The following is a 12,871-nucleotide window of genomic DNA, read 5'->3' as shown; positions in this document are numbered from 1 at the left end:
GCATGGTCCTGGAGTCCCAGGGTTGAGTCTCACGTCAAGCTCCCTGCATGGAGCCTACTTCTCCCTCCTCCTATGTCTCTGCCTCTCTTTCTCTCTCTGTGTGTCTCTCATGAATAAATAAAAAAATTTTAAAAAGCATGCAGATTGCAAAGAAAACCACCTTTGTTCCCAGATGACATGATTACCTATGTAAGAAATCCAAAGAATAATAAAAAAAAATTCTTGGAACAAATAAATGATTATAGCAAGGTTGCAGAATACAAGGGTAATTGACTGTGCAGACCACAGTCGATTGTGTTTTTTTATGTACCAGCAATGAATAATTAGAATTTGAAATTAAAAACATAATATCATTTACATTAGCATCCCCAAAATGAAATACTTAGGTATAAATCTAATAAGATATGTACAAGATTTATATGAGGATAAAAAGAAAAGTCTGATAGATGAAATTAAAGAAGAATACAATAAAAGGAGTGATATTTCATGTTCATGGATAGAAAGACTTAATATTGTTATGATGTCAGTTCTTCCCAATCTTTTCTACTGATTTATTGTAGTCACAGTCAAAATACCAGCATTATTTTGTGAACAGTCACAAAATGGCTCTAATGTGTTTATATGGAGAGGCAAAAGACCAAGAATAGTCAACTTAATATTGAAGCAGAAGAACAAAGTCCGAGGACTAGAGCTTCAAGACTCATTACAAAGCTATGGTAATCAAGACAGTTTGGTACTGTCAAAAGAATAGACAAACAGATCAATGGACATGAAAGAAAGCTAAGAAATAGACCCTCATAGACATAGTTAACTGATCATTGACAAAAGAGCAAAAGTAATACAATGGAACAAAGATAATCTCTTTAACAAATGGTGCTGGATATCAATAAACAAAAATATCAGTCTAGGCACTGACCTTACACCCTTCACAAAAAGTAACTCAGAGTGGATCATAGAGCTAAGTGTTAAATACAAAACTATAAAACTTTTGGAAGATAACATAGGAGAAAACCTAGATGACCTTGGATATTTTGATGACTTTTTAAATAAAAAGGTATTATCCATGAAATAAATAGTTGATGTGCTGGACTTCATTAGAATTGGAAACTTCTGCTCTGTGAAATACAGTATCAGGAGAATGAGAAGACAAGCCATAGACATAGATAAAATATTTGCAAAACAAGCATCTGATAAAAGACTATTATTCAAAATGTACAAAGAACTCATAAATCTCAACAGTAAGAAAACAATCTGATTAGGATACAGGTCAAAGACAGAAACCTCACCAAAGAAGATATATAGATGGAAAATAAGCATGTGAAAAGATGCTCCACATCATATGTCATCAAAGAAATGCAAATTAAATCAACAGTGAGATACCACTACATAGCTGTTAGAATGGTCAAAATCCAGTGCACCAACAGCACCAAATACTGATGAGGATGTGGAGTCATAGGACTGTCATTCATTGCTTCTGGGAATGTAAAATGGTTCAGTCACTTTGGAAGACGCTTTGGTGGTTTCTTATCAAAACTAAGAATACTTAAAAAAAAAAAACTAAGAATACTTTTACCACAAGATCCAACAATTGCACTTACTGATATTTATGCAAAGGGATTGAAAACTTATGTCTATACAAAAACCTGCATGCAGATGTTTATAGCAGCTTTATTCATAATTGCCAAAATTTGGACACAACTAAGATATCATTCAGGAAGTGAATGGATAAGTAAACTATGATACCTCTAGACAATGAAATATTATTTAGCATAAAAAAGCCATGAAAAGACATGGAAGAAACTTAAGTGCATATTACTAAGTGAAAGAAGCCAATCTGAAAAGGCTATACAATTCCAACTATATGATATTCTGGAAAAGGCAAAACTATGGAAAGAGTAAAATCAGTGGTTTCCAGGATTTATTTATTTATTTATTTAGTTATTTATTTATTTATTTATTTATTTATTTATTTATTTATTTATTTTTTGGTTTCCAGGATTTAGAGGAAGGGAGAATGACCAGGTGGAGCCCAGGGGATTCTTAGGACAGTGGAACCACTCTGTATGGTACTGTAATGGTGGATGCGTGGATACATTTATCCAAACACATAGACTCTACCATGTGAAGAGTGAACCAAATGTAAACTATGGACTTTGGGTGATAATGATTTGTGGATGTTCATTGAATATAGCAAATGTATATCTGGTGGGGGATGTTGATAGTGGAGGAGGTTGTACATGTGTGGGAGCAGGAGGTACATGGGAAATCTGTGCTGCTCAATTTCTCTGTGAACCTAAAACTGCTCTAAAAGACCCAGTATTAACAAAAACAAAAATAAAAACAAAACTGTGAGCAGGAGTCAGCAGAAAGAATAAATGATAGAATTGGACCTCTAAGTACTTCAGATATCAAACACTGATGGAGACTCTAAAATGAGTGGGTTTAAATCAGACAGAAATGAAAAATACAGCCTTAAACTTAGAATACAATAGATGGTTCATAAAGAGACAAGGCACAGTTGAAGAGAGATTAAGGAATATCAAGTTAGAGCTGTAGCAAAATGATTGGAGGACAGAATATATGAAAGAGAGACTTAAGACTCATGGAGGAGAGGGATGGCTGGGTGGCTCAGTGCTTGAGCATCTGCCTTTGGCTCAGGGCATGATCCTCGTCCAGCGATGGAGTCTGCATCAGGCTCCCTGCGAGGAGCCTGCTTCTCCCTCTATCTATCTCTCTACCTCTCTCTATCTCTGTGTCTCTCATGAATAATAATAATAACAAAAAGACTCATGGAGGAGAGAATAAGAAAGCCCAGCCAAAGGATAAGTGAAGCTCAAAAAGGATAGCTTAGAAGGAATGGAGGAATGGCACAATTAAAAAGGATAAAATCTGACAATTTCCAGGACAAATGAAATATAGGAGACCCCAGGCCAGGGAATGGCCAGTGAGCTCCCAGCATTTGAGCACCATGTGATGAAAGTCTCTCCAAGTGTGAGCGCACCAAGAACATGAACCACCTCCAAATACTTTCTCCCTTTACATATGAAAGTCTTGTCTATAATGGTCCTATAAAGAATCAAATGTCTCAGTGTTTGCTACCTTCTCTCTCTCTGGAGGGCTGCACATTGAATACAGGCATCTTTGTTGTGTTCAGGAAGGGCTGATTTAAAGCATATGGCAGCCTGTGTCTGCAGGGGCGTTGGTGGGTTTTCACTGTCATATCTTCTCCTTTTTTTACTTCTTCCTCTCCTCTTTAATGAGGATTTCTCTAGCTGACTTGAGGATGTCTGGTTAATTAGTGTGTTTGGAGGGAGTGAGCTAGAACAAGTTGGTTCAACAATCAGACAGACAGGCTGACAGAGCACAGGATGGCTTACTCTAGTCCCATCCTGCCCCAGGCTGGGGTCACCACAAGACCCGTAACCACCCCAGCCTCTAATGCCACTTCCTTTAGCCTCACAGGCAAAAACCCAGCACAAATGAAAATACAGTTGCAGAGTGGCTGGCTGCTTGGTGCCACACATCTCAAAACCTTAGTTCACAGCAGCAAACACAACAGTTCTGTGAAAAGAGGAACCAGGCAAGATGACCAGTCCCAGGGCTGGGCTATGAGTTCCAATGTTGGACTCCTTTCTGCCCCAACTGCCAAAGTTGCCATGGAGATTTACTTGCAGCCCATCTTCCTTAGACCAGGTCTTAAGTATTTGGGGAGGAGACTCTTGAGAAAGAGTGCTAAATAGATGGGGGGAACCACTGACATGGTTCCTATGCATCACATCCTTGGAGTCTTTCACACTGCAAACCTTCTGAAAGTACTCAATCTGCGCCAGCCATGTGCCAGGTACCTAGCATGTGGTGTTTCCAGGCCTGCCCAAACTTGCTTTTGTATTGTTTACCCACTATCTAGGTTTGAGTCCTCCAAAGCAGACCCTGAGACAGGGACTGGGATGAAATAGTTCATCTGGAAGGTGAAACAAGGCAGCTCCAGTAGGAGAGAGGGGGAGGACACAGGGAGTCTGTGATAATGAGTGGGGTTTGTTGGGGCTCAATCCTTTTTAAAAAAATTTTTTTGGTATATTTTTTATTGGATTTTGATTTGCCAATATGTAGTATAACACCTAGTGCTCATCCCATCAAGTGCCCCCCACAGTGCCTGTCACCCAGTGACCCCATCCCCCTGTCCACCTCCTCTTCCACGACCCCTTGTTCATTTCCCAGAGTTAGGAGTCTCTAATGTTCTGTCACCCTTTCTGATATTTCCCACTCATTTTCTCTCCTTTCCCCTTTAATCCCTTTCACTATTTTTTATGTTCCCTGAATGAATGAAACCATATGATGATTGTCCTTCTCTGATTGACTTACTTCACTCAGCATAATACCCTCCAGTTCCACCCAAGTAGAAGCAAATGGTGGGTATTTGTTGTTTCTAATGGCTGAGTAATATTCCATTGTATACGTAAACCACATCTTCTTTATCCATTCATCTTTCGACGGACACCGAGGCTCCTTCCACAGTTTGGCTATTGTGGCCATTGCTGCTAGAAACATCGGGGTGCAGGTGTCCCGGCGTTTCATTGCATCTGAATCTTTGGGGTAAATCCCCAACAGTGCAATTGCTGGGTTGTAGGGCAGGTCTATTTTTAACTCTATGAGGAACCTCCACACAGTTTTCCAGAGTGGCTGCACCAGTTCACATTCCCACCAACAGTGCAGGAGGGTTCCCCTTTCTCCACATCCTCTCCAACATTTGTGGTTTCCTGCCTTGTTAATTTTCCCCATTCTCACTGGTGTGAGGTGGTATCTCATTGTGGTTTTGATTTGTATTTCCCTGATGGCAAGTGATGCAGAGCATTTTCTCATGTGCGTGTTGGCCATGTCTATGTCTTCGTCTGTGAGATTTCTGTTCATGTCTTTTGCCCATTTCATGATTGGATTGTTTGTTTCTTTGGTGTTGAGTTTAATAAGTTCTTTATAGATCTTGGATACTAGCCCTTTATCTGATACGTCATTTGCAAATAATCTTCTCCCATTCTGTAGGTTATCTCTTAGTTTTGTTGACGGTTTCTTTTGCTGTGCAGAAGCTTTTTATCTTGATTAGGTCCCAATGGTTTATTTTTGCTTTTGTTTCCCTTGCCTTCATAGATGTATCTTGCAAGAAGTTGCCGTGGCCAAGTTCAAAAAGGGTGTTGCCTGTGTTCTCCTCTAGGATTTTGATGGAATCTTGTCTCACATTTAGATCTTTCATCCATTCTGAGTTTATCTTTGTGTATGGTGCAAGAGAGTGGTCTAGTTTCATTCTTCTGCATGTGGATGTCCAATTTTCCCAGCACCATTTATTGAAGAGACTGTCCTTTTTCCAGTGGATAGTCTTTCCTGCTTTCTTGAATATTAGTTGACCATTGAGTTGAGGGCCCATTTCTGAGTCCTCTCTTCTGTTTCATTGATCTGTGTGTCTGTTTTTGTGCCAGAACCACATTGTCTTGATGATCACAGCTTTGTAGTACAGGGCATTGTGATGCCCCTGGCTCTGGTTTTCTTTTTCAATATTCCCTTGGCTATTTGGAGTCTTTTCTGATTCCACACAAATCTTAAGATTATTTGTTTCAACTCTCTAAAGAAAGTCCATGGTATTTTGATAGAGATTGCATTGAATGTGTAAATTAGGGATCCCTGGGTGGCGCAGTGGTTTGGCGCCTGCCTTTGGCCCAGGGTGCGATCCTGGAGACCCGGGATCAAATCCCACGTCGGGCTCCCGGTGCATGGAGCCTGCTTCTCCCTCTGCCTATGTCTCTGCCTCTCTCTCTCTCTCTCTCTCTCTCTCTCTCTCTGTGTGTGTGTGTGTGTGTGTGACTATCATAAATAAATAAAAATTAAAAAAAGAATGTGTAAATTGCCCTGGGTAACATTGACATTTTCACAATATTAATTCTTCCATTCCATGAGCACGGAATGTTTTCCCATCTCTTTGTGTCTTCCTCAATTTCTTTCAGAAGTGTTCTGTAGTTTTTAGGGTATAGATTCTTTACCTCTTTGGTTAGGTTTATTCCTAGGTATCTTATGCTTTTGGGTGCAATTGTAAATGGGATTGACTCCTTAATTTCTCTTTCTTCAGTCTCATTGTTAGTGTATAGAAATGCCACTGACTTCTGGGCATTGATTTTGCATCCTGCCACACTGCCGAATTGCTGTATGAGTTCTAGCAATCTTGGGGTGGAATCTTTTGGGTTTTCTATGTACAGTATCACGTCATCTGCGAAGAGGGAGAGTTTGACTTCTTTGCCAATTTGAATGCCTTTTATTTCTTTTTGTTGTCTGATTGCTGAGGCGAGGACTTCCAGTACTATGTTGAATAGCAGTGGTGAGAGTGGGCATCCCTGTCGCGTTCCTGAAAGGGGAAAGGATCCCAATGTTTCCCCATTGAGAATGATATTTGCTGTAGGCTTTTTGTAAATGGCTTTTAAGATGCTGAGGAATGGGGATCCCTGGGTGGCGCAGCGGTTGGCGCCTGCCTTTGGCCTAGGGTGCGATCCTGGAGACCCGGGATCGAATCCCACGTCGGGCTCCCGGTGCATGGAGCCTGCCTCTCCCTCTGCCTGTGTCTCTGCCTCTTTCTCTCTCTCTCTCTCTCTCTCTCTCTCTCATAAAAAAAAAAAAAAGATGCTGAGGAATGTTCCCTCTATCTGTTGGGGCTCAATCATGATGGGGCCTTTAGATTGACCGTGCAGAATGCCCCCAGTCCTGTTGCCCCACTTGGCAATGATCTTCTGGTATTACCCACCAACCCCTGGTCATCCTTGGAGGGTTGTTGATGGGGCTGTTGCCTCTCTGGATCCCACGCCTGGCTACTGCCCTCCTGAGGCCTGAGAACATCATCAGGTAGAGTTGCAGGTGCTGAGGTAGGAAGCTGTCAGTGTGTTGGGAACTGTCCACAGATGCTGCAGGTGACCTGAGGGGCTGGTGGGCAATCCTTTGACAGTGCCAGCTATAGCAACTGGCAAGGGTACAGGCAAAGTACAGTGATCCTGCGGACAAACGAATAATTACAAATGTGACAGGGTCTCTGAGAGATATGACAGAGATAAGTGCTGTGGCAGGAGTGAGGATCTCCTTCAAATGGGATGAGTCCTTGTCCTAGGAGAGGCCCCCTCAAGTTGGTGGAACCTGCAGTCCCTTGGCAGAACTGTTCTTACCTTCATTCACCCAGGGTGTCAGCCCAGGTGTGGAGTCGGAGGGTGATCACATACTTACATCTATTACAGATCCATTGGAAGCACATTATCATTTGCTGCCAGGAAGTTTTCTCCATTAGTAGATGACTTAATGTTTGTTTAATGCTGGAAATGAAACTCATCGACAGCTTCTTCCTGCACTTAGTGTCCCCTTCTATGACCTTTTGGTTGACGTGATCTGTGCCATCACTCTCTCATTCCGTTCCATGCCTAAAGAATACACTGCCAGCTTCCTCCCACTTGGGGAGGCCATGTACACCTTCTGTCATGTCTTCTTTCTGCCCTGAGGATCTCAGCTTGGATGCTGGATGCTATGCTCTCTCCTGAGTTTAATTTGGTCTTGGAGTTCATTTGACTTACATATGGGAATTAAGGAGAGAGGCCATGAGCCTTATTGAGGGAAGGGGTAGGGAACAGAGGAGGGAAGAGGAAGGAGGAGAGAGACAGATATAGGGTCCTAGGAGGAAAGGAAATACACTCCTTGGGGCCAAAGTGTTACCTGTATTCCTACCTGGGATTTCCCTATTATCTCAGAACCCAAGGAGAAAAGGCCAACCATGGACACATGAGCCTCTCACAGTAATCTGCCTCAAGCCCACAGAACCATCAATTGAGAGCAGTTGGAGATATGTAAGATTAAGTTACAGGCCCCAAACCTATATAAATCAAAACCAAAAACAACCCCAAACCACAGACAAGTGTATGAGCAACACTGTTATTTTCTCTATCATGACTTTTCTGCTTCAAGGCTGACAGTAGATCCTGACTTCTCCACTGCCTGCCAGACTAATTACAGCTCTGTGCCTCCGTTTTCTCATCTACAAAATGGGGTAATAATAAGCCTTCCCTTGTTGGGGTTGTTGCACATTAAATGAATTGATACATATAAAGCATTTAGCACAGCACCTGGCACACAGCCATGTTCCATTCATGGAGGCTGTTTGGTCATTAACATATTTTTTGATATACATCATTTTAAAATAAAAATTTCTCTCTTCCTTCTTTTGGTGCCCCTGGCTTACTGGTTCCCTTAGTTCACATCTGGCTGCTGTTATCCTAGCCCTGAACTTGAGCATTCTCCATAGCTCCTCAGAGCATGGGGGAGTAAGTGAGGGTTTGTGTGCTCAGAACATATTTGTTAAACAAAGGACACGTGGTTCATGAGACATCACTAGAAGACCCTAATTCTCAAACTTGAAGGGGCAGTAAAGTCCCCTGGAGAGCTTGCAAATACATATTGCTGGGGCCTACCCCCAGAGTTTCCATTTAGTAAGTCTGGGTGGGGTCCAGAGTTTGTCTTTCTAGCCAGTTCCCAGGTGATGATAGTCCTGATGGTCTGGAGACCACACTTTAAGAACCACTGGTCTAGAGTGGGGAGACCAATCCAGAAGCTACATGAAGAAATGTATTGTCTTGGAAGATAAAGAGCATTTTTCTGGGATGTGATTATGAGTAGGACTTGGTCCTGGGCACCTGAAGTCAATGGAAGGATGAAGACAGATACAAAGGAACTGCAGGGTAAGACAAGATGACATAAGAACCATCAAGTACTTCAAGAGTGGGGAAGAGATTTTTCCAGTGGGGTGAGGGGAATCTGGGGAGGACTCCATACTTGGCCCTTCGCATGGCCCCAGGGCTCCCAGGTAATAACTGAACTGTCAGAGAATGGGAAGAGAAAGCATCTATCCCACACAAAAGAAGGCGCTTCTTGCAGAGCATCTCAAAGTTGTTTGGATACTGAGTAGCCCTAGATAGACAAATACATTTCCTTCCAGCAAGTCCTAGCTTGGCCTGACCTACAGTGTGGTAATGGGCAGGGAGAGAGAACTTGAAGGCAGATGCAGGCTAGGTAGTGGTGCAGAACCAGGCATGAGTCTCACAGTGTTGGGTTTTATTCTGGCTCTGCCACTTGGCAGTGGGGTGACCTTGGATAATTTATGTGATTATTTGTCTTCCCTAAATCTTGTTTCTTTACCTTAAAGATATAAACAATAGCATCCACCCTTAGAGTTGCCGTCAGGATGAAATGTAATCTTTTTTTTTTTTTTTAAGATTTTATTTATTTATCCATGAGAGACAGAGAGAGGCAGAGACACAGGCAGAGGGTGAAGCAGGCTCCGTGCAGGGAGCCTGACGTGGGACTCGATCCCGGGTCCTCAGGATCATGCCCTGGGCTGAAGGCAGTGCTAAATCACTGAGCCACCTGGGCTGCCCGAAATGTGATCCTTTTGATAAGGTGTATGCAATAGCAGCTGCCCATAGTAAGAACCCAAGAGATGACAGCCGTTGTTGTTACTCATGTTATTTTTGGTAACTGGAAGTAGACCTGGTGGGGAGGGCTCTGTTTAGGCTCCTGGGGTGGAGGTGAAGAAGCCTTGGGGAGATACAGACTTGGGGGAGGCAGATGCTGCATTCAGCACTAATGGACTGTTCTCCTGGGACACTGAGATAGAAGTCCAGGAGGCCACTGATATGGGCCTGAGCTGCAGGAGCACATACCAGGCTGGAGATTGATTTGGGAGTTCTGGGCAGGCAGATGATGATTGAATCATGGGATCTCACATGAAGGAGAGAGAATGGTGCTCAAGGGAACCTAAGAAATAGGGTGTGTGAGTTTGGGTTTCCCCAGAGGTGGGCTCTGAGTCAAGTCCTCCTTGCACATTAAATGAATTGATACATATAAAACATTTAGCACAGCATCTGGCACACAGCCATGTTCCATTCATGGAGGCTGTTTGGTCATTAACATATTTTTTGATATACATCATTTTAAAATAAAAAAATTTCTCTCTTCCTTCTTTTGGTGCCCCTGGCTTACTGGTTCCCTTAGTTCACATCTGGCTGCTGTTATCCTAGCCCTGAACTTGAGCATTCTCCATAGCTCCTCAGAGCATGGGGGAGTAAGTGGGGGTTTGTGTGCTCAGAACATATTTTTTTTTTTTTTTTTGTTTTTTTTTTTTTTTTTTTTTTTTTTTTTGTTTTTTTTTTTTCAGAACATATTTGTTAAACAAAGGACACATGGTTCATGAGACATCACTAGAAGACCCTAATTCTCAAACTTGAAGGGGCAGTAAAGTCCCCTGGAGAGCTTGCAAACACATATTGCTGGGGCCTCCTTTTTTTTTTTTTTTTCAAAGATTAGCTTTTCTGGTCTTTTTTTTATTATTATTTATGATAGTCACACACACACACACACACACACACACAGAGAGAGAGAGAGAGAGAGAGAGAGAGAGAGAGAGAGAGGCAGAGACACAGGCAGAGGGAGAAGCAGGCTCCATGCACCGGGAGCCCGACTTGGGATTCGGGATTTGATCCCTGGTCTCCAGGATAGCGCCCTTGGCCAATGGCAGGCGCTAAACCGCTGCGCCACCCAGGGATCCCCTGGGGCCTCCTTTTTATCATTTATCTGGGAGATGCTTTAGGGCAACACTGAAGGGAAAGTGGGGAAGTGAGGTGGGAATAGGTCCCTAGAAGCAGAGCTGAAGAGAAAGTGTGGATGTAGGAGCTTTACCGGGGAAAGGGCTAAAGAGGTCTCAGGAACTAGGAAAGTCAGAGAAGAGGGAGGGAGCTGGGCAAGAGTGTGCTCATAGGTCCAGCTGAGCCTTGACCTGATCCTTCAGCAGAAAGAGGTTTGGAGCGGAAATGGCTCTGCAGAATTGTCCCTCGGGAGGCAAGTGGTAGTCTTGTATCACATCTACTGTAAGTCTGTCAAGCATTGTGGATGGGGGTGGGGGGTAGGTTAAGGGTTTTGTCAGCAGAGGGCAATTCTCATTATGAGCAATGATAAGCTGTTAGCCTACATTCACAGCAGCTGGAGGGAGGTGCCAGGGCCCAAGAGTGGGAGTCTGGGTGGGGCACCCATAGCACCTAGAAAGAAAGCAATTTGGGATATGATAATTAGCAAGTATCCCTGCTGGGGACCTTGGGAAGCAGAATAGAATGCACGCTTGAGTTATTTGACTCTGGGTGGTCCAGAGCTTCTTATGGCGTTTTAATCCTTGGCATCTCGGGTTAGTGGACAAAGTGGCCTCTGGAGACCAAAGAAAGGTCCCAGGCAAAGACGTGGGTGATTTGGCACTGGAGGTTGGGCAGGCCTGCAGACAGAATAGGCAGGCAGGGCACGAGATAGTGGACAGGGCAGGACAGTGTCTGCGCAGCCTTTAAAGGGGAGGACACAAAAGCAACAGAGAAGGAGCAGCCAGAGAGGCAGAGGCAGGAAGAAAATCAGAAGAGGAAGAGACCCACAGGGCTGTTCGCGCGCTCACATGGAGACACATTTTATTCGCCCGTGCCCGTTCCACTGCCAGCCTGGCCGGGGGCCTCCTCACAGCCGCGGACACGTCTCAGTGGGGCCGCTCACTCGCTGTCCGCTGTCCGCAGGGCGCCGAGCGGAGCCGCCCGCGCAGGAGGCCCGAGGGCAGGGAGCGCACCTTCCAGCTTGGCCCTCGCCCGGGGATGGAGACCTCCCCCGGAAAGTCCTGAGCGCAGGAATCTGTACTGATTAGTTAAACCCCGGATAATCCCGGCTGATGAAGACATATCCGGACCCCTTAACCGATTAGGGTGCCAGGACCCCTCCCGGGGTGACCCAGGGCTAGGAGGGCTTGCAGAGGGAGGGGCCAGGGAGGAGCCTACCCTCCACCCCGGCGCCAGGCGCCCTCCCCACGCTGGCGCCCACGCGTAGACCCGCCGGTCCGGGCGTCGGGGGACCCGCAGAGCGAGGCCCGGCTCGGGGACCTTTTCCAGTCTCCTGGACTAGGGAAGCGCTCTCCGCACTGGGCGGCCAGTCCCGCTCGCTGGGCGGCTTGCCCAGCCCCGGTGCCGGCCTCCGGCCTGGTTCCTCAGAGCTCCGCGCGCAGGTCGGCAGGTCGAGTCCGCCGCCGCGGCCGGGCTTGGGGGTGGGGACTAGGGAGTGGGGACCGGAGGCGCTTTTGGGGAGGAGACAGTGCGAGTGTGCTCGGGCGCTGCGCTCCCGCCACTGCCACTCTGCAAAAAGGAGGACGGCCTGGTTCCATCCACCTGTCCAACCTGGTCCCGCAGGCCCCTTGCTGCCTGCAGGTGGAGCGGAGGAGGCGTTAGGGACGCTCGGGAGCAGGAATTGCAGGCTCCGCTTGGAGCTCCAATGCCGGCTCCTTCTGCTTTCTTTCAGCTTCGCTTTCCCGGTTTCTCCATCCGTGTCTGGTGTGACCGGGGGGAATAAGCCCCAGTTTTTCTCATCTGCAAAAGAGGTTTTGTAAGATCCTTCCGAAGCGGTTGTTAACCAGTGTGCTTGGCTCCGTGCGGCGGCCCCCGTGCAGAGTGACCGAAGTGGGGCTCCTCCCGCCTGGCCTTTTGGTCCCTCCGGATTCCAGGCCATCCGCTCGAGGCCGGTCCTCTCGGGATCACCTGCCTGCCCTGGCAGCGGTAGGGGACGGAGACTTCAAGATCCTAGCGTAGGCGAGGGGACGCTGACACAGCAGGCTGCAGGCGCGAGCGTCCGCTCCAGCTTCCGTGCGACCCTCTCCTAGCGAGTGACCCTGCTCCGGCAGATGGTCCCGCCTGTCTACCCCGGGCTTGGTCTGCAAAATGTGTGGATCGTTAGGTGCCTTTCTAAACTGTGGTCCCAAATTCTTAATTACAAACGACTATTTTGCGGGACA

This window comes from Vulpes lagopus, chromosome 19, assembly GCF_018345385.1.
Source record: "Vulpes lagopus strain Blue_001 chromosome 19, ASM1834538v1, whole genome shotgun sequence".
NCBI lineage: Eukaryota > Metazoa > Chordata > Mammalia > Carnivora > Canidae > Vulpes > Vulpes lagopus.
Note: the sequence above shows the minus strand (reverse complement) of the source record.